Source organism: Oncorhynchus masou, chromosome 24, assembly GCF_036934945.1.
Source record: "Oncorhynchus masou masou isolate Uvic2021 chromosome 24, UVic_Omas_1.1, whole genome shotgun sequence".
Classification (NCBI taxonomy): Eukaryota; Metazoa; Chordata; class Actinopteri; order Salmoniformes; family Salmonidae; genus Oncorhynchus; species Oncorhynchus masou.
In genome coordinates this window covers 107,888,631-107,906,172 of record NC_088235.1, presented here as the reverse complement: position 1 = coordinate 107,906,172, position 17,542 = coordinate 107,888,631, and the positions used below count along the sequence as shown (strand labels likewise).

Here is a 17,542-nt window from a genome sequence, read left to right as displayed (position 1 = left end):
TCCGGGATTCCTGGGTTGTTGACATTACTGCCACGGGTCAGGAACAGTAAGGACCTGACGGACTCTTTCTGAACACGTAGCTACTACCTATTCAACTCATTTTACAATTAGAGGTCTTCTGTTTTTAGCGCACAGGGAAACTCGACTGCAGCACGACTTTGGATTTGGAAAAGTAAGCCCCAAAGCAAAGACAACCCGCCATCACCACCAGAAGACGGAAGGAAAAGTGAGGCTCCCACTTCCTGGTAAGAATGTAGAAGCAAAGATAATTCTGTCTCTGGCAGAAGTTTGTTAAACTACCCAACTATATTGTTAGCCACTTTCCAGCGTCCATACCACTGCCACATGTGCAACTTAGCTAGCTGGAAAGAGAATATAATTTACGGGTAACTTGTAAATACGCTCCGGAAAGTTTTAGCAAACAGGACGAAAGCAGTGCTACTTGTTTCCATCGCGCTGTAGTTAGCTAACGGTAGCGCGTTAGCTATCCAGCTGTTTTCAAAAGTTTATCTTGCGAATTAGCGCGTTGCTATAGTCTCTACTGTCAACAGTTAGCTAGTCAGCTAGCTAGTTATGTTGGTTAATAATGTGCACAGCTAGCTACTAGTATAACGTTTTGTCGTCAGTTTAGCAAAAGTCGTGCAAATATTTTTTTATTTTTCCAAACTTTTTTGTCAGCCTGTCCTGGATCTCAGTTTCGTTTCTCCAGTGTGAAATGAGAATCGAAATGTGGGGTGATTTCAGAATAGTGAACGTCAATATGCTGATATGAATTAGCTGATTTGTAGCTAGCTAATGTATTTTGAATACTAGCTGTGTCAAGTCTTGTTCTTGATACCTACAATTCCGTACTGAGAAGAGGTACTGGAATAGCTGCTCTCTGCAGCCTGGTTTCCCAAATTGTTGAGTAGTTTATGGTGTGAAGATTCTGTACATATTAACACAGTACCTTAAAAAAAAAAAACTCTGACACTCAAGATGACACACATGCTTTGTCTACTCTAGACCCATATGGTAGAGGTTGAACTTGAGGTAATGTGGGCCTATTGCCACAGAACACCATATTGTGTCTTGTACTAGACTGATGCGCTCACCTCACAGCTCATGCTAACATTGTTTTCACAGCCCAATGTCTCTCAGCTCTGTACCATCAGTTGCCCAGAACATAACACAGCCACAGATGATTCAGGAGTGACTGAGTTGACCTAATTATTACTCAACCTCCTGTTGCCACATCCCCTCTCCATCAAAAACAACAGAGAGAGAGAGTAGTCACTCTCACTCAGCTAGGTGATGGAGATGAGATCAGTGCCTGTCTCTCTGAAGTACAGTATCAAGGATCTAGTCAGGAACCTGATGGATGATCAGTCAATGGCAGCCAAAAGCTGGCTGCATCAAACAGGGCTGAGCGTCAACGGGTTGTAGCGTTTAGGCAGGGCCGCCTGCCAGTAACCTTGTTTTTGATTGCTGATGAGACGTGAATTGTTTTTGACAGCCTTTGGCGAAATGTCATGATTTGTTGCATTGTAAACTAGGTTATGCTTTTGTTGTTGTAGCATCTAGGCTATACATCTGTCTGGCAGAGGCCTATCTCAGTTTGTCTCGTGTTTGACATTGGAGTTATGGTCTTACATTATATCTGCTTTATCCAAATATGTGAAATTGAAATATTATATAAAATTAAATGGCTAAACACTACAGTCATCTTTGTGGAGAATTCTGTAAATCCATGCGTGTCGCCTCTAGTGTGGAAATGCCTTAGTTATTCGGCACATTGGAATTTACAAAATGTCTCAGTCCTTTGACAGTTTCCTGTTTGTAGCCGAGCAACCAGGCTCCAGTATCGTATTCAAGATGGGATGTGACATTTGTCATCTGACCACTTTTACAGTCATCATGCCCCTGGGGATTTTACAAAGAACCAAAAAAATAAATAAAGAGTTTTCTCTATCTTAAAGCACGTTTGATGAGGAAGTCTCCCCAGGCTATTTTTTTTGAGCTACATTAAATTCTTCCTTTTTGCATAATGTCAGTGTTTACCCCCCGGCTCTACAGAAAGGATAGATACTATGCCTAGGCTACAAGTGAACAGAATGTTTATATTTATATATATTTTTTAATTGACCAATCTTATTTTGTGCCAAAATTGGCCCTTCCAAAATTGCTCTTTTGTCTTATGAAGACCTTTTGGTGGGGTGCTGAGAGCAGGCTGTTTTTACCCCATCAAACAACTAGACTGTCAATATTTCACCTATCTGAGGAACAAGCTTGACTATCATCTCCGTTCTATATCTTATGAAGGTCACTGATGTTCACAGATTCAAATATCCTTCGAGGATGCCTTCCGGCTCCTGGTTTGATATGAAAGTTCTTCATCTTCTGAAACATTGATCCCTTTCTCATCAAGGTCTGCTGTGCTCTGAGGGAAAACTGACTACAAAGACATACAAAACAGTAAATTACTGACCTCCGACCCTGTGTAAAGTCTGAGCAGCAGTTGGTGGGCTCCTGGGTTAGCCCAGGCCATGACAACAAGGGCAGGGCGATATGGCCTAAAAATCATATCTCTCTTTTCTTTCCAACTTATGAGCAATTCACTATGTATATATATATATTATTTATTTGATTGATTGATAAAAAAAAATGTTTTCTCTAAATAATCTTTGTTGTGCAATTTTAAGGTCAAATACACTGCATTTCAAACAGTCAGGAATAATCTACTGAATTCAGGGTTTGTAAAATTATACCTAGGCTAAGTATAAGCCTTCAACGACAAGACCCACTAATAATTTACTTATTTTATAAAAAATAGGTTAACCTGTTTTTTTTTTTTTTTTTTTTTTTTTTTAGTAATCACTGATCTGGTTTTCAGGTCTGTCTATGAAAAATACCCTGGTAGCAGGCATTCTAGAACATTAACACGGGTCTCATTAAGTCTCTCAAGCACAAGCCCACATGCTTGTGAGTAGCCAGCTAATCTTAATATTTAAAGTCAAGCCAACTTGGATATATTTGCTTGCTAACAAGGTAGAACAGTTCAACTGTTATGAACACACCCTCCTGTCTGTCTCCAACAGTTTGAACAGCATAGCCCATTCACATTTTTTTAGATGTTAAAGTCATTTTATAAAACACAGACTAAACAGCTAGCTCATAACTGTCTGTTGCTAAAATGCTGCTAGCGGTACCGCAATTGCCGCGTGAGTCAGAAACTAAGGATACATTTTCCAAACATGTTCATTGATGAAACTTCCGTTTTTAGTATTGTCGGCTCTGTTCTACATGTTGGGAGTTTTGAGACATAAAAAGGGCATTGTTAGAAAGATTAAGTTATCCTCTATTAAAGTAAAATTAATTTCTCAATGTGTTTCAGTGTCCATATGACTGATTTGTGTTGGACCAATCCTCAAATGCAAATTGCGAGTTGAAACTGCTTGTTGTCAGAGAGGAAGAGGTGATCTTTCCTCTTTGTTGTTGTGAGTGGAAGGGGGAGGGGCTTGGTGTCTGCGAGTGGGAAGGTGTTCACAGCACAGAAGGCGCTAAGGAGACGAGACCAAAAAGACAGAACTCTCGTTTAAAAAAAATACAAACCTCAATTCTTGCAATAAAACATAAATTCATCAAATTATTTCGATATATCGCCCAGCCCTAATGACAACACAATATCCACTCTTTACATCACTCCGAAGGGACTCACACAATGTCACACTGTTATTTAGTATTTTTCAGTTAAAAGCCCATCTACTTCTGTGTGACGATATTACAGTATTTAAAAAGATACGTTTATTTTAGCCTATTATATGATTACCAATATTGCCCCAAAGTAGGCATGATGAGGCTTTATTGAATGTTAATTAAGATACGATATTAGTACAATAGGGTTTTGCTAAATGATTAAGAACGTCTGGTTTTCTGACATTATTCTAAAATGTATTTCTGGACAGCTGACTAAACCGTACAGTTTAGACAGGGAAGAGCCCCTCGTAAATGTCTCTGCTCAGGCTCATATGATTTTAGTATTTAACTCTATTTCTAGATGAGATTTTATGGCTCACATACAAGCCAGTCCATAGTTCTGACCCCGGGCAGCCCTGTGAGCGTGGCCCTAGCCCTGTGAGCGTGGCCCTAGCCCTGTGAGCGTGGCCCTAGCCCTGTGAGCGTGGCCCTGTGAGCGTGGCCCTAGCCCTGTGAGCGTGGCCCTAGCCCTGTGAGCGTGGCCCTGTGAGCGTGGCCCTGGCCCTGTGAGCGTGGCCCTGGCCCTGTGAGCGTGGCCCTGTGAGCGTGGCCCTAGCCCTGTGAGCGTGGCTCTGTGAGCGTGGCCCTAGCCCTGTGAGCGTGGCCCTGTGAGCGTGGCCCTAGCCCTGTGAGCGTGGCCCTAGCCCTGTCGTCGGAGCGGCAGCTAAAGCCAAGTTGACAGATTGTGAACTGTGCTGGAACAGATCGCTCAAACGCACAAAGTTCCTTTATTAGTTGTTGTGTAGTCCCCCTTCCTTCCACATCTCTTTAGATTATACCAAACACACATACTACAACTCCCCCAGGATATAGATTCACTTTCATGGAATAATTACAAGATGCTATGTGCCACTGTAAACAGTAGAGCAATGACATCAACAGTATGCATTTGTCATGAGACGAGACAAAAGCAGAATGAATGTGCGCTCTGCATTGCAGAAAGAGTGCAGTACATCATTTCAAATGGAGGAGTGTTGACTGTGTCGCTATGGGCGTTTGTTCCAACATCACCGCAAATTAGTCTTGAAGCTCTCACACAGGATTTACAGCAGGAAAGAGCATGCCGACTACAGCGTGTACATTTGTGTGACTGTCACACACACACACACACAGACTGTCTGTCTCTGTTTCACTTCCTGCATTTGTGACCAGCCTTGGAGCAGCCTTCGCTGGGTCTCAGGTCCTATGTCTCTGGTCCTGGGGTTCTGGAACCCTTGTCGAGGCATGGAGAGAGGATCCATAAGAACCCGATTATTCTGCCCTGCTGCCCTTAAACACACCCTTTTGTCCCGGGGCTTCCGTTAGCCGGGGCCCCTCTCTGGTCCTGGGGCTCTCTGCTAGCCGGAGCCCCCCTCTTGTCCTGGGGCTCTCCGTTAGCCGGGGCCCCTCTCTGGTCCTGGGGCTCTCCACTAGCCGGAGCCCCCCTCTGGTCTTGGGGCTCTCCGTTAGCCGGGGCCCCCCCTCTGGTCCTGGGGCTCTCCGTTAGCCGGGGCCCCCCCTCTGGTCCTGGGGCTCTCCGCTAGTCGGGGCCCCCCCTCTGGTCCTGGGGCTCTCCGCTAGCTGGGGCCCTCCCTCTGGTCCTGGAGCTCTCCGCTAGCCCGGGGCCCCCCCTCTGGTCCTGGGGCTCTCCGCTAGCCGGGGCCCCCCTCTGGTCCTGGGGCTCTCCGCTAGCCGGGGCCCCCCTCTGGTCCTGGGGCTCTCCGCTAGCCGGGGCCCCCCTCTGGTCCTGGGGCTCTCCGCTAGCCGGGGCCCCCCCTCTGGTCCTGGGGCTCTCCGCTAGCCGGGGCCCCCCCTCTGGTCCTGGTGCTCTCCGCTAGCCGTGGCCCCCCCCTCTGGTCCTGGGGCTCTCCGCTAGTCGGGGCCCCCATGCAGTGGGAGAGGAGAAGCTCGGGCGGCCTCGTCCTGCCCTGCAGTGGGAGAGGAGAAGCTCGGGCGGCCTCGTCCTGCCCTGCAGTGGGAGAGGAGAAGCTCGGGCGGCCTCGTCCTGCCCTGCAGTGGGAGAGGAGAAGCTCGGGCGGCCTCGTCCTGCCCTGCAGTGGGAGAGGAGAAGCTCGGGCGGCCTCGTCCTGCCCTGCAGTGGGAGAGGAGCTGCTGGGAGCTACAGAGAGCTTCAGGATGTAGCTGGGATGGAGGGAGGGTGAGAGGCTGGCTGGGAGGGATAGAGGGTGGGAGGCTGGCTGGGAGGGATAGAGGGTGGGAGGCTGGCTGGGAGGGAGGGATAGAGGCTGGCTGGGAGGGAGGGTGGGAGGCTGGCTTGGAGGGAGGGTGGGAGGCTGGCTGGGAGGGATAGAGGCTGGCTGGGAGGGAGGGATAGAGGGTGGGCTGTGGAAGCAGCCATGAGGCTGAGGAGCTGGCTCTGGCTCCTTCAGATGTCCTGCCAAGCTGCGGCTGGGAGACGGGAGACCTCTGCCAGTGTGCTGCGGTCGTGGGGCAGCAAATCAAAATATTTTACAGATGTCTGCAGGCAGGCCCGGGAGCCAGCGGGGTATTTAGCTGTTCTTGAAGGTCTCGGGGTGTTTGTGTGTGTAAAAGCATTATGTGTGAATGGTGGGGCGACAGTGAACAGGAGCAGACATTGGTCAGTACTCAGGAGCATTTGGAGAGCAATTGGTGGGTAAGTCTGGGGCGGACATTGTATGGCCTCGTGGAGGTCTGTCTGGGGGGGAGGTGTGGGGCCTAGTGGAGGTCTGTCTTGGGGGGAGGTGTGGGGCCTAGTGGAGGTGAGTCTGGGGGAGGTGTGGGGCCTAGTGGAGGTCTGTCTGGGGGAGGTGTGGGGCCTAGTGGAGGTCTGTCTGGGGCGGACAGTGTATGGCCTAGTTGAGGTCTATCTGGGGGGGAGGTGTGGGGCCTAGTGGAGGTCTGTCTGGGGGGGAGGTGTGGGGCCTAGTGGAGGTGAGTCTGGGGAGGAGGTGTGGGGCCTAGTGGAGGTCTGTCTGGGGGGAGGTGTGGGGCCAAGTGGAGGTGAGTCTGGGGAGGAGGTGTGGGGCCTAGTGGAGGTGTGGGGCCTAGTGGAGGTCTGTCTGGGGCGGACAGTGTATGGCCTAGTGGAGGTCTGCCTGGGGGGGAGGTGTGGGGCCTAGTGGAGGTCTGTCTGGGGCGGACAGTGTATGGCCTAGTGGAGGTCTATCTGGGGGAGGTGTGGGGCCTAGAGGAGGTCTGTCTGGGGCGGACAGTGTATGGCCTAGTGGAGGTCTATCTGGGGGAGGTGTGGGGCCTAGTGGAGGTCTGTCTGGGGGGACAGTGTATGGCCTAGTGGAGGTCTATCTGGGGGGGAGGTGTGGGGCCTAGTGGAGGTCTGTCTGGGGGGGAGGTGTGGGGCCTAGTGGAGGTCTATCTGGGGGGGAGGTGTGGGGCCTAGTGGAGGTCTGTCTGGGGCGGACAGTGTATGGCCTAGTGGAGGTCTGTCTGGGGGGGAGGTGTGGGGCCTAGTGGAGGTCTATCTGGGGGGACAGTGTATGGCCTAGTGGAGGTCTATCTGGGGTGGACAGTGTATGGCCTAGTGGAGGTCTGTCTGGGGGGGAGGTGTGGGGCCTAGTGGAGGTCTATCTGGGGGGGAGGTGTGGGGCCTAGTGGAGGTCTGTCTGGGGCGGACAGTGTATGGCCTAGTGGAGGTCTATCTGGGGCGGACAGTGTATGGCCTAGTGGAGGTCTGTCTGGGGCGGACAGTGTATGGCCTAGTGGAGGTCTATCTGGGGGAGGTGTGGGGCCTAGTGGAGGTCTATCTGGGGGGGAGGTGTGGGGCCTAGTGGAGGTCTATCTGGGGCGGACAGTGTATGGCCTAGTGGAGGTCTGTCTGGGGCGGACAGTGTATGGCCTAGTGGAGGTCTATCTGGGGGGGAGGTGTGGGGCCTAGTGGAGGTCTGTCTGGGGCGGACAGTGTATGGCCTAGTGGAGGTCTATCTGGGGGGGAGGTGTGGGGCCTAGTGGAGGTCTGTCTGGGGGGAGGTGTGGGGCCTAGTGGAGGTTTATCTGGGGGAGGTGTGGGGCCTAGTGGAGGTCTATCTGGGGCGGACAGTGTATGGCCTAGTGGAGGTCTGTCTGGGGCGGACAGTGTATGGCCTAGTGGAGGTCTGTCTGGGGGGAGGTGTGGGGCCTAGTGGAGGTCTGTCTGGGGGGAGGTGTGGGGCCTAGTGGAGGTCTGTCTGGGGCGGACAGTGTATGGCCTAGTGGAGGTCTGTCTGGGGCGGACAGTGTATGGCCTAGTGGAGGTCTGTCTGGGGCGGACAGTGTATGGCCTAGTGTAGGTGAGTCTGGGGGGGATGGTTTGGAGGTGAGTCTGTGGAGGTGGTGTGGGGCCTAGTGGAGGTAGTGTATACCTCTCAAGCCTAGTATAGGGGGTGGAGTTATTGGGGTGGAGTACTGTGGAGCCTCAGCCTGGTTCCTACCACCATACTGTCTCTGCTAGGCTAGCGGACATGTCCTGGTGGACATTTTAACAGTGAATATTATTTAACTGGAGTGGTAACAGGCTAGCAGCACGCGGTGTGGGGCAGAAGTCTGGAAACGGGCGAGCCTCAGCCCAGTTACTAAAGCATGTTTATCACAAGGTCTGGGACCATACCAGTATCGTGATACTCGTTAGTATCGTGGTAAGGAAACAAAACATCATTCTGTTGTCATCCAGAGACGCATGTATTTATTTTCCAAGCTTTAGCACACAATATTTTACAGAATCAAAGAGTTCGGTCTGCTTCGTGTTTTTTTTTTGTATCTCCATACTGGTATCATCCCAGCCCAATGACAGCCCTCTAAAGCCTCCTAAAACAAACAGCTTCGCTCTGCAGCACAGCCCAACGCAGTGCAGCCCAAACGCAGCGCACACCGCGTCTTGAAGTTAGCGTTCCGTCAGAAGAAGCCAGATGGCATGGGTTGGCAGTGTTGTGGCAGAGAAAGCATCCCCTGATGAAAGGAGTCCCTGTCTTTGAACAGGAAGTCTGGCGCGGCTGCACGGTCTGCGTTTCCATCGGGGCTACGGGTCAAACTGTTGCCACTTCTCCTGGAATTGATGCTTTTTTACGCTTTTTCATGTTCATATCGGATAAAACAAGAAGGCAGGAAGTCTCATTAATATTAATAACCTAATGTGGGAAGGAGGGAGGGAAGGCCTTTGTAGTTGGTATCAGGACTGTCTTCTCTGGAACCTTCCCTGTTGTGGAGAGAACCTGTCTTTCTTGTGCTTTCTCACTGTCGTGCTCTCTGTCTCTCTCTCTGCATCTCTGTGTCTCTCGCTCTCTGCGTCTCTGTGTCTCTCTCTCTCTGCGTCTGTGTGTCTTGCATCTGTGTGTCTCACTCTGTCTCTCTCTGTGTCTCTCTGCGTCTCTCTGTGTCTGTCTCTCTCTCTCTGCGTCTGTGTGTCTCTCTGCGTCTCTGTGTCTCTCTCTCTCTCTCTCTCTCTGTGTCTCTCTCTGTGTCTCTCTGTCATGCTCACTCTGTGTCTCTCTCTCTCTCTCTGTGTCTCTCTGTCATGCTCTCTCTCTCTCTCTGTGTCTCTCTCTCTGTGTGTCTCTCTGTCTGTGTTTCTCTCTGTGTGTCTCTCTGTCATGCTCACTCTCTCTCTCTGCATCTCTCTCTCTCCTTAAACTGTCACCATCTCTCGTAGAGGTCGACCGATTATGATTTTTTTAACGCCGATACCGATTATTGGAGGACCAAAAAAAACCGATACAATTTTTACATTTATTTATTTGTAATAATGACAATTACAACAATACTTGAATGAACACTTATTTTAACTTAATATAATACATCAATAAAATCCATTTAGCCTCAAATAAATAATGAAACATGTTCAATTTGGTTTAAATAATGCAAAGTGTTGGAGAAGAAAGTAAAAGTGCAATATGTGCCATGTAAGAAAGCTAAAGTTTCAGTTCCTTGCTCAGAACACGAGAACATATGAAAGCTGGTGGTTCCTTTTAAAATGAGTTTCCAATATTCCCAGGTAAGAAGTTTTAGGTTGTAGTTATTATAGGAATTATAGGACAATTTTTCTCTATACGATTTGTATTTCATATACCTTTGACTATGTTCTTATAGGCACTTTAGTATTGCCAGTGTAACAGTATAGCTTCCGTCCCTCTCCTCGCTCCTACCTGGGCTTGAACCAGGAACATATCAAAGCACCCTCGAAGCAACATTAACCATGCAGAGCAAGGGGAACAACTTCTCTAAGTCTCAGAGCGAGTGATGTTTGAAACGCTATTAGCGCGCACCCCGCTAACTCGCTAGCTATTTCACATCGGTTACACCAGCCTAATCTCGGGAGTTGATAGGCTTGAAGTCATAAACCGCTCAATGCTTGAAGCACAGCAAAGAGCTGCTGGCAAAACGCACAAAAGTGCTGTTTGAATGAATGCTTACGAGCCTGCTGCTGCCTAGCACCGCTCAGTCACACTGCTATATCAAATCATAGATTTCATTATAACATAATAACACACAGAAATACGAGCCTTTGGTCATTAATATGGTCGAATCCGGAAACTATCATTTCGAAAACAAGATGTTTATTCTTTCAGTGAAATACTGAACCGTTCCGTATTTTATCTAACGGGTGGCATCCCAAAGTCTAAATATCGCTGTTACATTGCACAACCTTCAATGTTATGTCATAATTACGTAAAATTCTGGCAAATTAGTTCTCAACTAGCCAGGCGGCCCAAACTGTTGCATATACCCTGACTCTGCGTGCAATGAATGCAAGAGAAATGACACAATTAAACCTGGTTAATATTGCCTGCTAACCTGGATTTCTTTTAGCTAAATATGCAGGTTTAAAAATGTATACTTCTGTGTATTGATTTTAAGAAAGGCATTGGTGTTTATGGTTTGGTACACGTTGGAGCAGCGACAGTCCTTTTTCGCGAATGCGCACCGCATCGATTATATGCAACACAGGACACGCTAGGTAAACTAGTAATGTCATCAACCATGTGTAGTTAACTAGTGATTATGATTGATTTTTTTATAAGAAGTTTAATGCTAGCTAGCAACTTACCTTGGCTTCTTACTGCATTCGCGTAACAGGCAGTCTCCTCGTGGAGTGCAATGAGAGGAAGGTGGTTAGGGAGTTGGACTAGTTAACTGTAAGGTTGCAAGATTGATTCCCCGAGCTGACAAGGTGAAAATCTGTCGTTCTGCCCCTGAACGAGGTAGTTAACCCACTGTTCCTAGGCCGTCATTGAAAATAAGAATGTGTTCTTTACTAACTTGCCTAGTTAAATAAAGGTGTAAAAAAAAGCCAAATCGGCATCAAAAAGAGAGGCGAGAGCAGAGAGAGGGCGAGAGCAGAGAGAGGGCGAGAGCAGAGAGAGGGCGAGAGCAGAGAGGGGGCAAAGAGGGAGGAGAGGGCAAAGAGAGGGCAAAGAGAGGGAGGAGAGGGGGAGAGATGAGAGGGCGGGAGGGCAAAGCGAGAGAGAGGAGAGGGCGGAGAGAGAGGGCGGGAGGGCAAAGCGAGAGAGAGGAGAGGGCGGAGAGAGAAGGCGGGAGGGCAAAGCGAGAGAGAGGTGAGGGCAAAGCGAGAGAGGAGGGCTTAGAGAGAGAGAGGAGAGGGCAAAGTGAGAGAGGAGAGGGCTTAGAGAGAGAAAGGAGAGGGCTTAGAGAGAGAGGAGAGGGCAAAGCGAGAGAGAAAGGAGAGGGCAAAGCGAGAGAGAGGAGAGGGCAAAGCGAGAGAGAGGAGAGGGCAAAGCGAGAGAGAGGAGAGGGCAAAGCAAGAGAGAGGAGAGGGCAAAGCAAGAGAGAGGAGAGGGCAAAGCGAGCGAGGAGAGGGCAAAGCGAGCGAGGAGAGGGCAAAGCGAGCGAGAGGAGAGGGCAAAGCGAGAGAGAGGAGAGGGCAAAGCGAGAGAGGAGAGGGTGTAGAGAGAGAGGAGAGGGCAAAGCGAGAGAGAGGAGAGGGCAAAGCGAGAGAGAAAGGAGAGGGTGTAGAGAGAGAGGAGAGGGCAAAGCGAGAGAGAGGAGAGGGCAAAGCGAGAGAGAAAGGAGAGGGCAAAGCGAGAGAGAGGAGAGGGCAAAGCGAGAGAGAGGAGAGGGCAAAGCGAGAGAGAGGAGAGGGCTTAGAGAGAGAGGAGAGGGCAAAGCGAGAGAGAGGAGAGGGCTTAGAGAGAGAGAGGAGAGGGCTTAGAGAGAGAGAGGAGAGGGCGTAGAGAGAGAGGAGAGGGCGTAGAGAGAGAGGAGAGGGCGTAGAGAGAGAGGAAAGGGCGAAGGTCGAGGAGAGGGTGAAGGGAGAGAGGAGAGGGTGAAGGGAGAGGAGAGGGTGAAGGGAGAGGAGAGGGCGTAGAGAGACAGAGACGGGCGAAAGAGAGAGAGAGGAGAGGGCGTAGAGAGAGAGAGAGGAGAGGGCGAAAGAGAGAGAGAGAGGAGAGGGCGAAAGAGAGAGAGGAGAGGGCGTAGAGAGAGAGAGAGGAGAGGGCGTAGAGAGAGAGAGAGGAGAGGGCGTAGAGAGAGAGAGAGGAGAGGGCGTAGAGGGAGAGGGCGTAGAGGGAGAGGGCGTAGAGAGAGGGCGTAGAGAGAGGGCGTAGAGAGAGGGCGTAGAGAGAGGAGAGGGCGTAGAGAGAGAGGGCGTAGAGAGAGAGAGGGCGTAGAGAGAGAGACAGAGGGCATAGATAGAGAGAGGGCGTAGAGAGAGAGAGGGCGTAGAGAGAGGGGGTATAGAGAGACAGAGGGCGTAGATAGAGAGAGGGCGTAGAGAGCGAGGGCATGGGGAGAGGGCGAAGAGAGGGGAGAGGGCGAAGAGAGAGAGGGGAGAGGGCGAAGAGAGAGAGGGGAGAGGGCGAAGAGAGAGAGAGGAGAGGGCGAAGAGAGAGAGAGGAGAGGGCGAAGAGAGAGAGAGGAGAGGGCGAAGAGAGAGAGAGGAGAGGGCGAAGAGAGAGAGAGGAGAGGGCGAAGAGAGAGAGAGGAGAGGGCGAAGAGGGAGAGGGCGTAGAGAGAGAGGGCGTAGAGAGAGAGAGAGAGAGGGCGTAGAGAGAGAGAGAGGGCGTAGAGAGAGAGAGAGGGCGTAAGAGAGAGAGAGGGCGTAGAGAGAGAGAGAGGGCGTAGAGAGAGAGAGAGGGCGTAGAGAGAGAGGGCGTGGGGAGAGGGCGAAGAGAGGGGAGAGGGCGAAGAGAGGGCGAAGAGAGGGGCGAGGGCGAAGAGAGGGGCGAGGGCGAAGAGAGGGGCGAGGGCGAAGAGAGGGGCGAGGGCGAAGAGAGGGGCGAGGGCGAAGAGAGAGGCGAGGGCGAAGAGAGAGAGAGGAGGGGGAGAAGAGAGAGAGCGAGAGAGAGGAGGGGACAAAGAGCGAGAGGAGAGGGCAGAGAGAGAGGGAGGGACGAAAGAGAGAGAGGAGAGGGCGAAGAGAGAGAGAGAGAGAGGGCGAAGAGAGAGAGGAGAGGGAGAGAGAGAGAGGAGAGGGCGAAAGAGAGAGAGGAGAGGGCGAAAGAGAGAGAGGAGAGGGCGAAAGAGAGAGAGGAGAGGGCGAAAGAGAGAGAGGAGAGGGCGTGGAGAGAGAGAGAGGAGAGGGCGTGGAGAGAGAGAGAGGGCGTGGAGAGAGAGGAGAGGGCGTGGAGAGAGAGAGAGAGGGGCGTGGAGAGAGAGAGAGAGGGGCGTGAGAGAGAGAGAGAGAGAGGAGAGGGCGTGGAGAGGAGAGGAGAGGGAGGGCGAGAGAGAGAGGAGGGCGTGGGGAGGAGGCGAGAGAGAGGAGAGGGCGTGGGGAAAGGGCGAAGAGCGAGGAGAGGGCGAAGAGCGAGGAGAGGGCGAAGAGCGAGGAGAGGGCGAAGAGCGAGGAGAGGGCGAAGAGCGAGGAGAGGGCGAAGAGAGAGAGAGGGGAGAAGAGGGAGGGGGGTGAAGAGAGAGGAGGGGGCGAAGAGAGAGGAGGGGGTGGAGAGAGGAGAGGAGAGGGCGGAGAGAGAGTGAGAGGGCGGAGAGAGAGTGAGAGGGCGGAGAGAGAGTGAGAGGGCGGAGAGAGAGAGGGGAGAGGGCGTAGAGAGAGAGGGAGGAGAGGGCGTAGAGAGAGGGCGTAGAGAGGGAGGAGAGGGCGTAGAGAGGGAGGAGAGGGCGTAGAGAGGGAGGAGAGAGGGAGGAGAGGGCGTAGAGAGGGAGGAGAGGGCGTAGAGAGGGAGGAGAGGGCGCAGAGAGAGGGGAGAGGGCGCAGAGAGAGGGGAGAGGGCGCAGAGAGAGGGGAGAGGGCGCAGAGAGAGGGGAGAGGGCGCAGAGAGAGGGGGAGAGGGCGTAGAGAGAGGGGAGAGGGCGTAGAGAGAGGGGAGAGGGCGTAGAGAGAGGGGAGAGGGCGTAGAGAGAGGGGAGAGGGCGAAGGGAGAGAGAGAGAGGAGGGGTCGAAGAGAGAGAGGAGGGGGCGAAGAGAGGGAGAGGAGAGGGTGAAGAGATGAGAGAGAGGGGAGAGGGCGGAGAAAGAGGGGAGAGAGCGGAGATGGAGAGGGCGGAAAGAGAGAGAGGAGAGGGTGAAGAGAGGAGAGGGTGGAGAGGGTGGAGAAAGAGGGGAGAGAGAGGGGAGAGGGCGGAGAGAGAGGGGAGAGGGCGGAGAGAGAGGGGAGAGGGCGGAGAGAGAGGGGAGAGGGCGGAGAGAGAGGGGAGAGGGCGGAGAGAGAGGGGAGAGGGCGTAGAGAGAGGGGAGAGGGCGAAGGGAGAGAGAGAGAGGAGGGGTCGAAGAGAGGGAGAGGAGAGGGTGAAGAGATGAGAGAGAGAGGGGAGAGGGCGGAGAAAGAGGGGAGAGAGCGGAGATAGAGAGGGGAGAGGGCGGAAAGAGAGAGAGGAGAGGGTGAAGAGAGGAGAGGGTGGAGAGGGCGGAGAGAGGGGAGAGGGCGGAGAGAGGGGAGAGGGCGGAGAGAGAAGGGAGAGGGGCGGGAGAGAGGGGAGGGCGGAGAGAGAGAGGAGAGAGGGCGAGAAGAGAGGAGAGGGGCGGAGAGAGGAGAGGGGGCGGGAGAGGGAGAGAGGGGCGGAGAGAGAGGAGAGGGGGCGGAGAGAGAGTGAGAGGGCGGAGAGCGAGTGAGAGGGCGTAGAGCGAGAGGAGAGGGCGTAGAGCGAGAGGAGAGGGCGTAGAGCGAGAGGAGAGGGCGTAGAGCGAGAGGAGAGGGCGTAGAGCGAGAGGAGAGGGCGTAGAGCGAGAGGAGAGGGCGTAGAGAGAGGGGGGAGAGGGCATGGAGAGAGGGGAGAGGGCGAGGAGATGGCGTGGAGAGGGCGTAGAGAGAGAGAGAGGAGAGGACGTAGAGAGAGAGGGGAGAGGGCGTAGGGAGAGGGCGAGGAGATGGCGTGGAGAGGGAGGAGAGGGCGGAGAGAGAGTGAGAGGGCGGAGAGAGAGTGAGCGAGTGAGAGGGCGGAGAGCGAGCGAGTGAGAGGGCGGAGAGCGAGCGAGTGAGAGGGCGGAGAGCGAGAGGAGAGGGCGGAGAGCGAGAGGAGAGGGCGGAGAGCGAGAGAGAGAGAATTTGATATTTTATTAGGATCCCCATTAGCTTTTGTGAAAGCAGCATCTATTCTTCCTGGGGTCCACACAGAATATGAAACATGACATACTGTTGTACAGAACATTAATAGACAAGAACAGCTCAAGGACAGAACTACATACATTTTTTTTTAAAGGCACACGTAGCCTACATGTCAATGCATACACAAACTATCTAGGTCAAATAGATAGTTTGTCTGGGAGAGGAGAGGGAGAGCGGGTGAGGAGGGAGGCATTCAGAAGGGAGGAGGAGGGGGAGAGGGGGACCCCTTAGGGGCAGTGTGATTCTCTGATCATTGACTTTACACACACTCACACACTAACACACACACACTCTTCAGGAACGCTGGGTGATGTGTGTGTGAATCTCTCTTCATGATTTACATCCGTAAATGATCACAGATGAGACTGGCACAGACAGCGTGCTCTCTGTAGTCTGTTCATACCTCAGACATCGGGGTCAGACCACCTCAGACATCGGGGTCAGACCACCTCAGACATCGGGGTCAGACCACCTCAGACATCGGGGTCAGACATCGGGGTCAGACCACCTCAGACATCAGGGTCAGACATCGGGGTCAGACCACCTCAGACATCGGGGTCAGACCACCTCAGACATCGGGGTCAGACCACCTCAGACATCGGGGTCAGACCACCTCAGACATCGGGGTCAGACCACCTCAGACATCGGGGTCAGACATCGGGGTCAGACCACCTCAGACATCAGGGTCAGACATCGGGGTCAGACCACCTCAGACATCGGGGTCAGACCACCTCAGACATCAGGGTCAGACATCGGGGTCAGACCTCCTCAGACATCGGGGTCAGACCACCTCAGACATCGGGGTCAGACCTCCTCAGACATCGGGGTCAGACCTCCTCAGACATCGGGGTCAGACCACCTCAGACATAGGGGTCAGACCACCTCAGACATCAGGGTCAGACCACCTCAGACATCGGGGTCAGACCTCCTCAGACATAGGGGTCAGACCACCTCAGACATCAGGGTCAGACCACCTCAGACATCGGGGTCAGACCTCCTCAGACATAGGGGTCAGACCACCTCAGACATCGGGGTCAGACCTCCTCAGACATCGGGGTCAGACCTCCTCAGACATCGGGGTCAGACCTCCTCAGACATCGGGGTCAGACCTCCTCAGACATCTGGGTCAGACATCGGTGTCAGACCACCTCAGACATCGGGGTCAGACCTCCTCAGACATCGGGGTCAGACCACCTCAGACATCAGGGTCAGACATCGGGGTCAGACCACCTTAGACATCGGGGTCAGACATCGGGGTCAGACCACCTCAGACATCTGGGTCAGACCTCCTCAGACATCGGGGTCAGACCACCTCAGACATCGGGGTCAGACCACCTCAGACCTCCACTTTAACTGGTTCACTCTGTTGCCTTGACACTAAGAATCAACTCAAACGGTGATCTTTACATATTGACATGGTTTTCATCCAAATACAGAGGCACTGTACTTGACCCTTGATTGCGCTGCTCAGTGCTGGATCTGGTTAAGTGTGTTAGAGGCGGTCAGCGAGGCCGACCACAGAACCCACAGCAGGCTCAGCTAGTACCAGAGAACCCCAACCACATACAGACACACAGACCCCGGACTGATTTCAGTACAGCCCTCTCTTGTTCCCAGAGGTTGTGTGTGTCTCTTACTGTGTGTGTGTGTCTCTTACTGTGTGTGTGTGTCTCTTACTGTGTGTGTGTGTCTCTTACTGTGTGTGTGTGTGTCTCTTACTGTGTGTGTGTGTGTCTCTTACTGTGTGTGTGTGTGTGTCTCTTACTGTGTGTGTGTGTGTCTCTTACTGTGTGTGTGTGTCTCTTACTGTGTGTGTGTGTCTCTTACTGTGTGTGTGTGTGTCTCTTACTGTGTGTGTGTGTGTCTTACTGTGTGTGTGTGTCTTACTGTGTGTGTGTGTGTGTCTCTTACTGTGTGTGTGTGTGTCTCTTACTGTGTGTGTGAGAGACGTGTTTCTCGGTCCCAGAGCAGTTCTGTTGCGTCTGGGTCCATCAGTGTATTTTTCCACCAGCGGCCTTTATGGCAACACACATGGACATGGGCACACAGGCCCGGTAATCCCCGACATGAGCGGTCCGCCTCACGTTTGCACTCAGCTATGTAACTACACATGCCTGGGAACCGCGTTACTAATGGTTCCGACATCTTGCTCTTTTCCTTTGTCCCTACTGGAGTACTGATGCAGGATAACTGCTGCTAACTATCAGGGGAAGAAAAAAAACCTGCATGGAGGGAATATGATAGAAAAGGAAAAAGAGGGAGAGAGAGAGAGGGAGGGAGGGAGAGAGGGAGGGAGGGAGAGAGCGAGCTGGGGAGAGAGGGAGAGCGAGCTGGGGAGA

At 52.5% G+C, this 17,542-nt stretch overlaps 1 protein-coding gene across 1 annotated transcript in view; it reads left to right on the top strand.

Annotated features, from left to right (window-relative positions):
- Positions 1-17,542, top strand: part of LOC135513220 (serine/threonine-protein kinase Nek7-like) — a 133,865-nt gene continuing 116,323 nt past the window's right edge. Inside the window, exon 1 of the mRNA XM_064936024.1 lies at positions 1-245. The gene's annotated coding sequence lies outside the window, so the exon portion shown is untranslated. The remainder of the gene's footprint in view (positions 246-17,542) is intronic.